Source organism: Micromys minutus, assembly GCF_963924665.1.
Source record: "Micromys minutus genome assembly, chromosome: 10".
In the NCBI taxonomy this organism is placed as follows: domain Eukaryota; kingdom Metazoa; phylum Chordata; class Mammalia; order Rodentia; family Muridae; genus Micromys; species Micromys minutus.
In genome coordinates, this window is record NC_137979.1 from 5,586,410 (window position 1) to 5,596,196 (window position 9,787).

Genomic DNA, 9,787 nt, shown 5'->3' on the forward strand with positions numbered 1-9,787 from the left:
AAAACCACAGCCAATGAGTGTCCTCTGCCTCAGGTGGCCACTGTGCTGACATCCTCAGGATCAGCACTGTGCTCCTTGCTCCTTACATAGCTGGTAAGTGCCTGCTCTTGTCAGCTGGTAACGTGCTTACTCCTGCTGAGGGTCGAGTGTGGGGTAGCCCAGGAGCAGTTTGCCTTGGAAATGTTGGCAGAGGATACCCCTCCTCACCCAATGCTGGGAATCATTTATTAAATCATGCAATAATTTAATGCCAGCCCCTTGGGCTACGGTGCCAAATGACAATATTTGCCCAGCACTGTCTGGCCTCACACTTCCAAGTCTTTCTGCTTATCACCTGCCTAGTTCCCACGGCGCTGCGGTGGCCTGTGCTGAGTCTGGAACCATTCCTCTTCCCTTGCTAGTAATTGCTGTGCATCTCTTGTGAGTTGGAGCCGCAGGTTATCCGGATCATTTGGACCACACCAAGAGCATAAGCAAACCCTTCTAGGAAGGCAAAGAGTCTGGCATGAATAAAACTCTGACTTTCTCATATGAAGAATCACCAGCCCTTAACTTGGAGCTCACAGCTCTGTGTGATCTCTCTCTCTCTCTCTCTCTCTCTCTCTCTCTCTCTCTCTCTCTCTCTCTCTCTCTCTCTCTTTTGTTTTTGTTTTTGTTTTAAGACCTCTCTGCATCCTAGGTAGGAACAAGGAAGCAGCCGACAGGACTGGAGAGTGATTCTTCCGATACCTTCCTCAGAAGCATCACCCATCAGCCAGGCACGGGATGCCTATGGACTTGCTCTGCTCTTTCCGTAGCTTCTCTACTCCCTCAGATGTCCCCACCAATGAGCAGACACAATGGCAGAGAGCCTTAGATTGGTTCATAGTGGTGCATTCTTCTGAGCCACCAGGAACCTTCTCATTAGGAACAGGACTGGATGCTTGCACGTCTTGGATACCCCTGAGGTTCCTTCTGACTTCGTTCCAACTCTCTGCTTCTCAAGCGTGCTCTACTGTTCCCATCTAGGACCTTAGATGTTTTCCTCCCTTTGCCTGGACACCCTAACCTGGAGTTTCCTGTGCCAGGTTCCCTTTCCTCCTTAGCCTAAGCTAAGGAAGAGGTCCATCTCTCTGAGAGGCTTTCCCTGGTATCCCCATCTTCCCACCTCCGTGAGATAGTCCTCTGCATTGTTCTCTAGCTGAGCAGAGGCAGCCTCCATTGAGTCACTTGAATCCAGAGGCATCCCCTGGAAGCAACGCCAGCAAATTCTTGGCTCCTCAATCGAGGTGTGTATGGAATGGCTCCTTTGGTCCATCGTCAGTGACCCAACTAAATGGAATTGATATTTGTCCATTTCTCCCTGGGATACTTAGCTACAAAACATTCTCCTCCCCTAAAAGAAAATGACAGCTGATATGTTTGTTGAAAAAGAAGCAAGATTCACCTACTGGGTCAAAGGAAGGGTTTTTACCAAGAAGGCAGCACCACAGTGGAAGGGAAGATGGAAAGACCATTGGTCGTACTCTTCAGCAAGTTAGGAGTCCAGTGGGAAGCCATTGCTCTGTTAAGGTTGGTGGGACAGGGAGAAGTCATGTCTGCAGTGACAGATGTGGGCCTGTGAAGTGAAGACAGGACTAAGAGTCCAGAGAGAACAGGTCAAAGCAGGGCGGCACAGACGAGACTCCCCATACCCCCTGCTCTTTGACTTACTAGAGGGCTTCCTGGTTGAGGAGAAAGGAGCTTAAGAATTCTGCTGGTAGGGCTGGAGAGATGACTCAGTGGTTAGAGCACTGACTGCTCTTCCAGAGGTCCTGAGTTCAAATCCAGAAACCACATGGTGGCTCACAACCATCTGTAATAGGATCTGACGCCCTCTTCTGGTGTGTCTGAAGACAAAATAACAACAACAATAAAAGAATTCTGCTGGTAGCTCACAGAGGTCAGCCTCAGGGGGGAGAAAAAACCCCATCCTCAACCACCCCAGACAGAAGAAGACAAGATGGTGGCCTGGGGTGAGCCAGATGGAAGATAGCTATCAGGCCGCTGTCAGCCAATGTTTTTGTTTGATAAATCAGAGGTGCAGCAGGGGATGCCTCTGGACTCAAATGACAAACATTAACTGTGACCCCCTAGGCTGGTCCTTCTTCCTCCACATAGGCAGGCACTGCTAGCAGTATGGCCTCCCGGCCCCTCAGTGTGGCAGCTGCATTGCTGTTATTTGGGGGGCTTCCCCTCAGCCTCCCTTACAAGGCTCTGATAATGAAGAGGCTGCACAATGGATGGAGAAGCCTTTTAGAGAGAGAGAGCAGGGGCCAAAGGCCACTAAGACATCAACGAGGGCCAGGGAGAGGCTGCCACAGCAAGCACTTTAATCCTGTGGCTAGTTTCACGGTTCAGTCCCTGCCTGTGCAGTGGGGTTGAGAAGAAAAAGGAGAAGTTTCCCTTTTCTGAGTGGAACAAAGGAAGGGATGAGAATTAAAACGGTCTTTCTCAGCACAGCCGAAACTTGCACTCTGCTGACGAGGAGGACCGCTCAGGCGGAGAGCACAGACTGCAGGTCTCCGGATGCCCAGGCATGCAAGGGCACTGAAGCTTCTGTTTTCTCGATGCTGGTTCGGCGAGAAGCATATACGTCACAAAGCAGGGTAACTTCTACTCTTTCCTGCTGCCGTCCCATTTTGAGAGCCTCTGGAATTTAGGAATGCCTTTTAAAATTTTGGTTTCGAGATTATAATGTAATTAAGTCATGTCTGTCTTCCCTTAGCTCTCTTCAAACCTTTCCATGTACTTCTCTTCACCCCACTGCAGTTTATGGTATCTTTGTTCATTAATTGTATATGTATATGTGTATGTGTATATGTGTATGTGTATATGTATATGTGTATGTGTATATGTCTATGTATATGATGTATGTGTCTATGTATATGTGTATGTGTCTATGTATATGATGTATGTGTCTATGTCTATGTATATGATGTATGTGTCTATGTATATGTGTGTGTATATGTCTATGTATATGATGTATGTGTCTATGTATATGTGTATGTGTATATGTCTATATATATGATGTATGTGTATATGTATATGATGTATATATATATGTGTGTGTGTGTATGATGTTTATACATATACATTCCTAAATATAACCTGTTCAGTCCCTGTAGTGTTACTTGTATGCATGCTTTCAGGACTGAACATTTGGCAGTGGATAACCTATTGGTGAGCTCTTCCCTGGGGCGGACCACATCTCTTGTTCCCAGGCTTCCTTAGTTGCCTATAGGCCTTTGAGTAGGGTTAAGGCCTCAGGAGCTTTCCCCTGTCCACATTGATGTCATCCTTGTTCAGTTTGGGTGGTCATGTTGGTGAGACTTCCAGAGATACTACTAGGAGACACAATCTCATAGCAAACTCCCTAACCCTCTGGCCCTTACAATCTCCCTGACACCTCTTTCACCCTGAGCCTTGGGTGGGGACTGGTTTGTAGATGCATCTCATCCACTGGGACTGAGCTCCACCTCTCTGCATTTGACTGGGTGTGGTTTTCTGTAGTGGTCTCTGTCTATAGCAAAGGGATGTTTCCTCCATGAAGACCATGCTTGCCTGCGGGTATAAAGACAAATGTCTATAGTTGTTGTTAGGAAGTATGCTGGTTAAGTAAATTGGTTTCGGGTTCTTCTAGAAGCATGAATTCACTAGCCCTGAGTAGGTTTCTAGTACCAGGCATGCCTTTTCTTTTTTTGAGCTGGACTTTCTTTGTTTCCTGAAAGAATAAAGAAATGTTTGAAAGGCTGAGTTTCAAAAAACAGGAAATAAGAGCAGCTCCATCCTGTCCTTGTGTCTTCCTAAGTCACTGCCTAGCCCTTGTGCCTGTGTCCCTCTGATGTTGGGGACAGTGCTGTTTATCCAATTTTATCCCCAGTTCATTATCTTGGTGGCTTGTGCTTCCTTTGGATGATATGACTTGGTCACACCAGGTGCCATCAGGTAGTGTCTGTTAAGCCAGGACATGGTTCCTGCATCTCTTAAAGTTTTCACGGAAGAGCCTCTGTCAAGGCAGTGTGCTTTGGTTGTGGGCAAAGCTCTGTGTCCCCTGAGAACTGCAGAAGACCACCATGACAGTGTGTGCTGCCTGCTCTGGTGGTTTGCACGTGAAATGGCTCCCACAGGCTCCCGTATTTAAATAGTTGGCCCCCTGGTTGGTGGTGCCATTTTGGAAGGTTGTGGGAGCTTCAGGAGATGGAGACTTGCCGGAGGAGGAAATATGTCACTGGAGGTGGCTTTGGAGCTTTGAATCTCTGTCCCCACTTCCTGTCTGGTTCTCCTTCCTGGAAACATCAGCAGTATGACAGCCACCTCTAGCTCGTGCCACTGTGCCTTCCTTGTTACTAGAGACTGTATCCCTTTCAAACCATGAGACCGAGTAAACACCTCTTTTCTCAGGTTGCTTCTTGTTGGGTGTTTGATCGCAGCAATGAGCAAAGGAACTGATGCTCTTCCTAATATCAGGGATGGAGGCAAACAGTCCAGAGGGGAGGTATGGAAAGCTCCAGACCCCACGGATAGCTAGTCCCTGGATGACACCAAGGGACATGCCAAAGTGGACAAGGAAAAGCCCCTGAAGGATGAGCTAGAAAAGAATGAATGTCTCCTAATCCACTCCCTATGCTACGGCCCCTAGATTTTGAAAATCTCTAAAGAGCCAAGGATATTCTACCCTTCACAATACAAATACACCTTTAAGATTTTTTGATGATTATAACAGTATGTAAATCTTGCTCATTGCAAAACTTCAAGCAATTCAGGCTGTGTGAAATAACAAGAGAAATTCCTGTCCCTTCTCAACCCACTGAGTTAATAACTTTTTAGTTTGCAGGAGACGTGTCTAGAACTTCCTTTCAATGACTACATGAAATACATAGGCTTGCAGGATTCAAGCCTGTACACCCCCTTTCCCTTCTTTTTCTACTTTGGAATCGGTGGGCAAGCTCCCATGTTCATACAATACATGTCTGAAAAGATGTTCAAAAGTTAAATATGCAAAAGTGGATAGCAGACGTACATCTTCAAAGGTGATAGCAATTTCCAAGTTCTAAATGATTCTGGAAATCTCATTCTCAGGCTTACGTTTGCTTTTAGGCTTTGCAGCTGAACACCAAACTCATAGGCTTTTGTCCCACAGTTAGCAAACCAAGGTAAAGAATCTCCCTACAGTGTCCCAGTGACTTGTCCATTTCTACCCCACTAAGCATGTAAGACACTCTTCCTGTAAATATCACCATTTTAATGTCTTGTTTTATTCTCTGTTTTATAAGACAATGAAGTACACGGTAGTAAAATGTTTGTGCATAATCCTCCGAACAGGCTGTGTTGTGTAGAGATGACTGTGGTCCTTCAGCGGGTCTGAGGGCTACTGTGCACTGACGCCGGAAACTCCAGCATGCATCCTTCTTTTGAGCTCCGAAGATCTGAGATCTGAAGGTATAAATTGCACTTTTGAATCGTGGCTAAGAGGATCTCGTCTTCAGAACTGTGGATTATTTACAAAGTCAAACATTGAAACCAAGGATCCTGTATCGTGGATTTTACTTCTCCAGACTGACCCAGCTCAGTGAAAGGAAAGGGGAGGCTTCGGAAGAGGCCCAGTGATTAGGATTCGTACCACTCCTACAGAGACCCCAGGCAGGCTTTCAGTGGCTCACAACCTAACTCTAGCTCTAAAGGCTCCATGTCTTCTGGCCTTCTAAGACAACTGTGCTTGTATGCCTACACAACTCCCCCTCCTCAGGCACTAAGGTACACACATAATTAAAAACTAAGAAGAAAATTTTCACTCAGTACTCAGGATAAATACTTGGAAAAAGACATGGACTTCAGCGGAGGAGACTGGGCAGCTCACAGACGTACCAGATGGCTGAAGAGTAATGTTTGATGCTGTTTGGTAAACAATGGTCAAACTCACCCATCAGAACCATCCTCATGAGAAAACACCACCATAGCCATTGCTGCCAATGGGGAGCTCTGGGTACCATGTTTGGCTTTGCTGTGAGCCCATCTGAGTTGACCCCACCCACACTGAGCTCCCACTTGCCCTGTGTTAGTGGTGTAAGTGCAGAAGAACCTTTATGGCCACTGTCTCCTCTAAGATTTCCTTCCTCCCCTTGGTTTACTTTATGTTTCTGTGTGTCCGTGTGTGTCATAGGGCAATTGTGGGAGTCGGTTCTCTCCTTCTGCCATGTGGGTTCTGGGGATTGAATTGTCTCCCCTGTACCCCAGCTGGCCCTAAAATCTCACATTTCAGTAAGGTCTTCCTGCTTGCTAGTGTGTCTATCAGCATAGAAAGACCAGGAGAGATAGCTTAGTGGATAAAAGCATTTGCCGTAAAAGCCTGACAAACCTGAGTTTGATCCTTGGAACCTGTGAGGGAAAGAGAGAACTACCTTCCATCCTTCCCCACCCTCCACAACACACATATGCAAATAATAAGGTGATAAAAATGTCGTCAGGTTCACAGTGTTTTAATAATTTCAAATGTTGCTTGTTAATGGACAAGCATGTGCATGCACGTACGCACGCACACATGGCTCTCCCTTACCGGACATGATGCTTTTATTGAATAAACAGAGTGGTTTCTTACACTCCTGAGCCTGTCGACAGAGCGCTAACTGTATTAGTGATTCACAGAGTCTTTACATAGATCTTTCAGGCTATCGATGTGAGTGCCGTGTGGTTGAATCTTTGTGACCCATTTTGTGACATTCCACAAGCCCTTAGGAATGCTCAATCTGGGCTAATCAGCAACATGGCTGATGTATGTTGTTGTAATGACCCCATAGCTCTTGCGGGTTTCGTAGCAACGTGTAAACGATGGGAACTGTGCCCAGTATATAACCTGCAACAGTACACAGCACCCCTGCTGGGAAGAGCAGGAGGCGCTGCATGAAGGCTCTTCCAGAACTCTTCGCAGACCCCTGATTCATTTGTCTAAGACAGCCAATTATGAAACAACAAGCCCGGTTTCCCCTCCAGAGCAGTGAGGCAGCTACAGTGACAGCTCCTAAGTACATAAGAAATGCACGTGGAATCCTGTGACATTTTGCATTCCCAACTCTGCCCAGCGGCCAATGGTTCCTCCTTCCGAGTGACATATTGATTGGAAGTGTGTGCCGGCCGAGCGGGACTGTGTTCAGTATTTTCGGTTCATCATCTGTTATCCCATTGTCATCCCAGGGCCAGACAGTATCAAACTGAAAGCAGCAGTGTAGAAAATCACGAAGAAATCAAAGAAGACCACAGCTGTGAAAGGAATCAGGCCAGTGGCCCCCGGTTAGCGCTTCTCATTGTGACTCTCTTTCCTCGCTTCGGCAGTGCGTCTTGGAGCCTGGAGTGCTCTGAGGTAATTACAGATCAACTCTGACCTTGCTCTGAAATTAGGTACAAGGTGTCCCCAAGAGCCGCTGATTTTGCTGCCCTAGCAACCTTGTCGCATCCTGAAGGTTGTGGAGTGGCTCATCAAGGTGTGACAGCGAGGAGTCAGGATGGAAATGTGTTTGATGTGCAGAACTGGACATGCATGGCGGTTTCACTCTCCTGGGGAGCCAGGGATGGCCCCTCCTCCTCCCCCCAGGTCTTGTGAGCTGCTCATGAATCACACTCCTCCAGGGTGACTCTGTGACTTGGGCTAATAAGAGCATGTCCTGTTGCAAGCTGGCACAAGGGCAGGGGCAGCTCCACCATGGTGAAGAGTTTCATGCATCATTAGCGTAAAAAGCTTTCTTTAACAGACTATACGTGAGGATCTGGGAAGGTGGCTCAGTGCGTGTCATGGTTTGAATATGCTCAACCCAAGAATGGCACTATTAGAAGGTGTGGCCCTGTTAGAGTAGGTGTGTCACTGTGGGTGTGGGCTCTAAGACCCTCATCCGAGCTGCCTGGAAGTCAGTTTTCTCCTAGAAGCCTTCAGAGGAAGATGTAGAACTCTCAGCTCCCCCTGCACCATGCCTGCCCTGGTGCTGCCATGTTCTTGCCTTGATGATAATGGACTAAACCTCTGAACCTGTAAGCCAGCCCCAATTAAATGTTGTCCTTATAAGAGTTGTCTTGGTCATGGTGTCTATTCACAGCAGTAGACCCTAACTAAGACAGTGGGTAAACATACTTGCCATAGAAGCACACAGACAAACGTGCAGATCCCTAGAACCCACGTAAATCTGGATGCAGTAGTATGTGAGTATGTGTCTGTCATCATGGCATGCCTACAATAAGATGGGAGGCAGAGACAGGAGAAGCCCCAGAAGCTTGTTGGACAGCTGGCCTGGTGTCTGCAGCACTGAAGAACAAGAGACCCTCCATCAAACTAGGTGGATTTCAAGGACTGACTCCGGAGGTTGTCCTCTGACCTCAACAGGCGCACCATCGCTCAAGAGTGTTCACCACAAAATGGCATGAGGGCAGTCTGCATTTTGTCACCATGTGAACCATTGCCGGGCAACCTGCATTTTGTCACCATGTAAACCACTGCCTGGTCTGTTATGCACGTGGACTTGTTGGCAAGTTTCTCTTTGCTCAGAATACCTGTACTGGCTGTGAGTGAGGCCTGCACTCTGAAGTTAACCAGACCTGGGGCTATGATTCTTCCTATTCTAGAAAGCGAGTTTTGATTCCTCTTTCTAACTCACTGGGAGCCTGGGCTAGGAGACTTGGGTTTAGGCAATGTAGCTGTCTTGAGAGGTAACAGATTTAACTGTAAGGTGTGAAACTCCTAAATTTACTTTTTTAAGAAAATGGGACAGAGTCTTTGGTATTGTCGACTTAGGAAAAGAAGAAAGAAAAATTCATACAATGTTGATAGATTTGTGTCAACATGAAATCATTTGTTCTACAAAAGACTTGTTCAAGGGAAGAATAGGCAAGCTACAGATCAGAAGAAAACACTTGTGAATCACATGCCAATCAAAGACGAGCTTCTAGGATGTGTAAGGACTCTCAAAGCTCAAAAGCTTTTCTAAAAATCTATTTATAAAATGGTCAAAAGTGAGTATAATGGCTCATATTTGTGATCCTGATACTTAGAAGCCTGAGGCAGGAGCATTGCCATGAGTTCCGGGCTAGTATTCACTACACAGAAAATGGTCAAAAAGTTATGAAGAGACATTTCACTAAAGAAAACAATATACAGTTAACATAATAAAAGGCTGGGGCCAGGGAGAACGCTTAGTGGGTAACGTACCTGCGGCTTAAGAGTGAGTGAGGTCTTTCGTTCACATTTTAGAAACCATGTAAAAAGTGTGTCTCTAATTATCTCGGTGTTCCTAAGGTGAGACAGGAGGATCTCTGGAAATGCTTGGCCAGCTAGCTCGGTGTGCACGGCAGGGAACAAGAGGCCTTATCTCAAATGAGCAGGAGGGTAAGAGAGCATGCCTAAGATGGTCCTATCACCCTCAAGGCCCAGCACAAGTATGACTTCCTCCTCCTCCTCTCTCCTCGTCCTCGTCTCCTCCTTCCTTCTCTTTCTCTGTCTCTCACACACAATCACATACACAGATGTTAAAAAATTATGTCCACCCCCATTAGCCGTTAAATGAATGCAGATTTAGACTACAGTGAACTGTCACTATACACCTATCCTGACTGATGAAACAGTTATAAAGTGCGGGTGAGTCTTCAGAGACATGGAAACTGTCATGCTTGGCTGGTGCTAATGAAAAATGACACAGCCATTCTGAAAGACAGTTTAGCCAGTTCTCTCCCTTTTTTGGAAACACTTTTATTTAAAACTGGTCATTTAAAAAATTAAACATGAGATTAT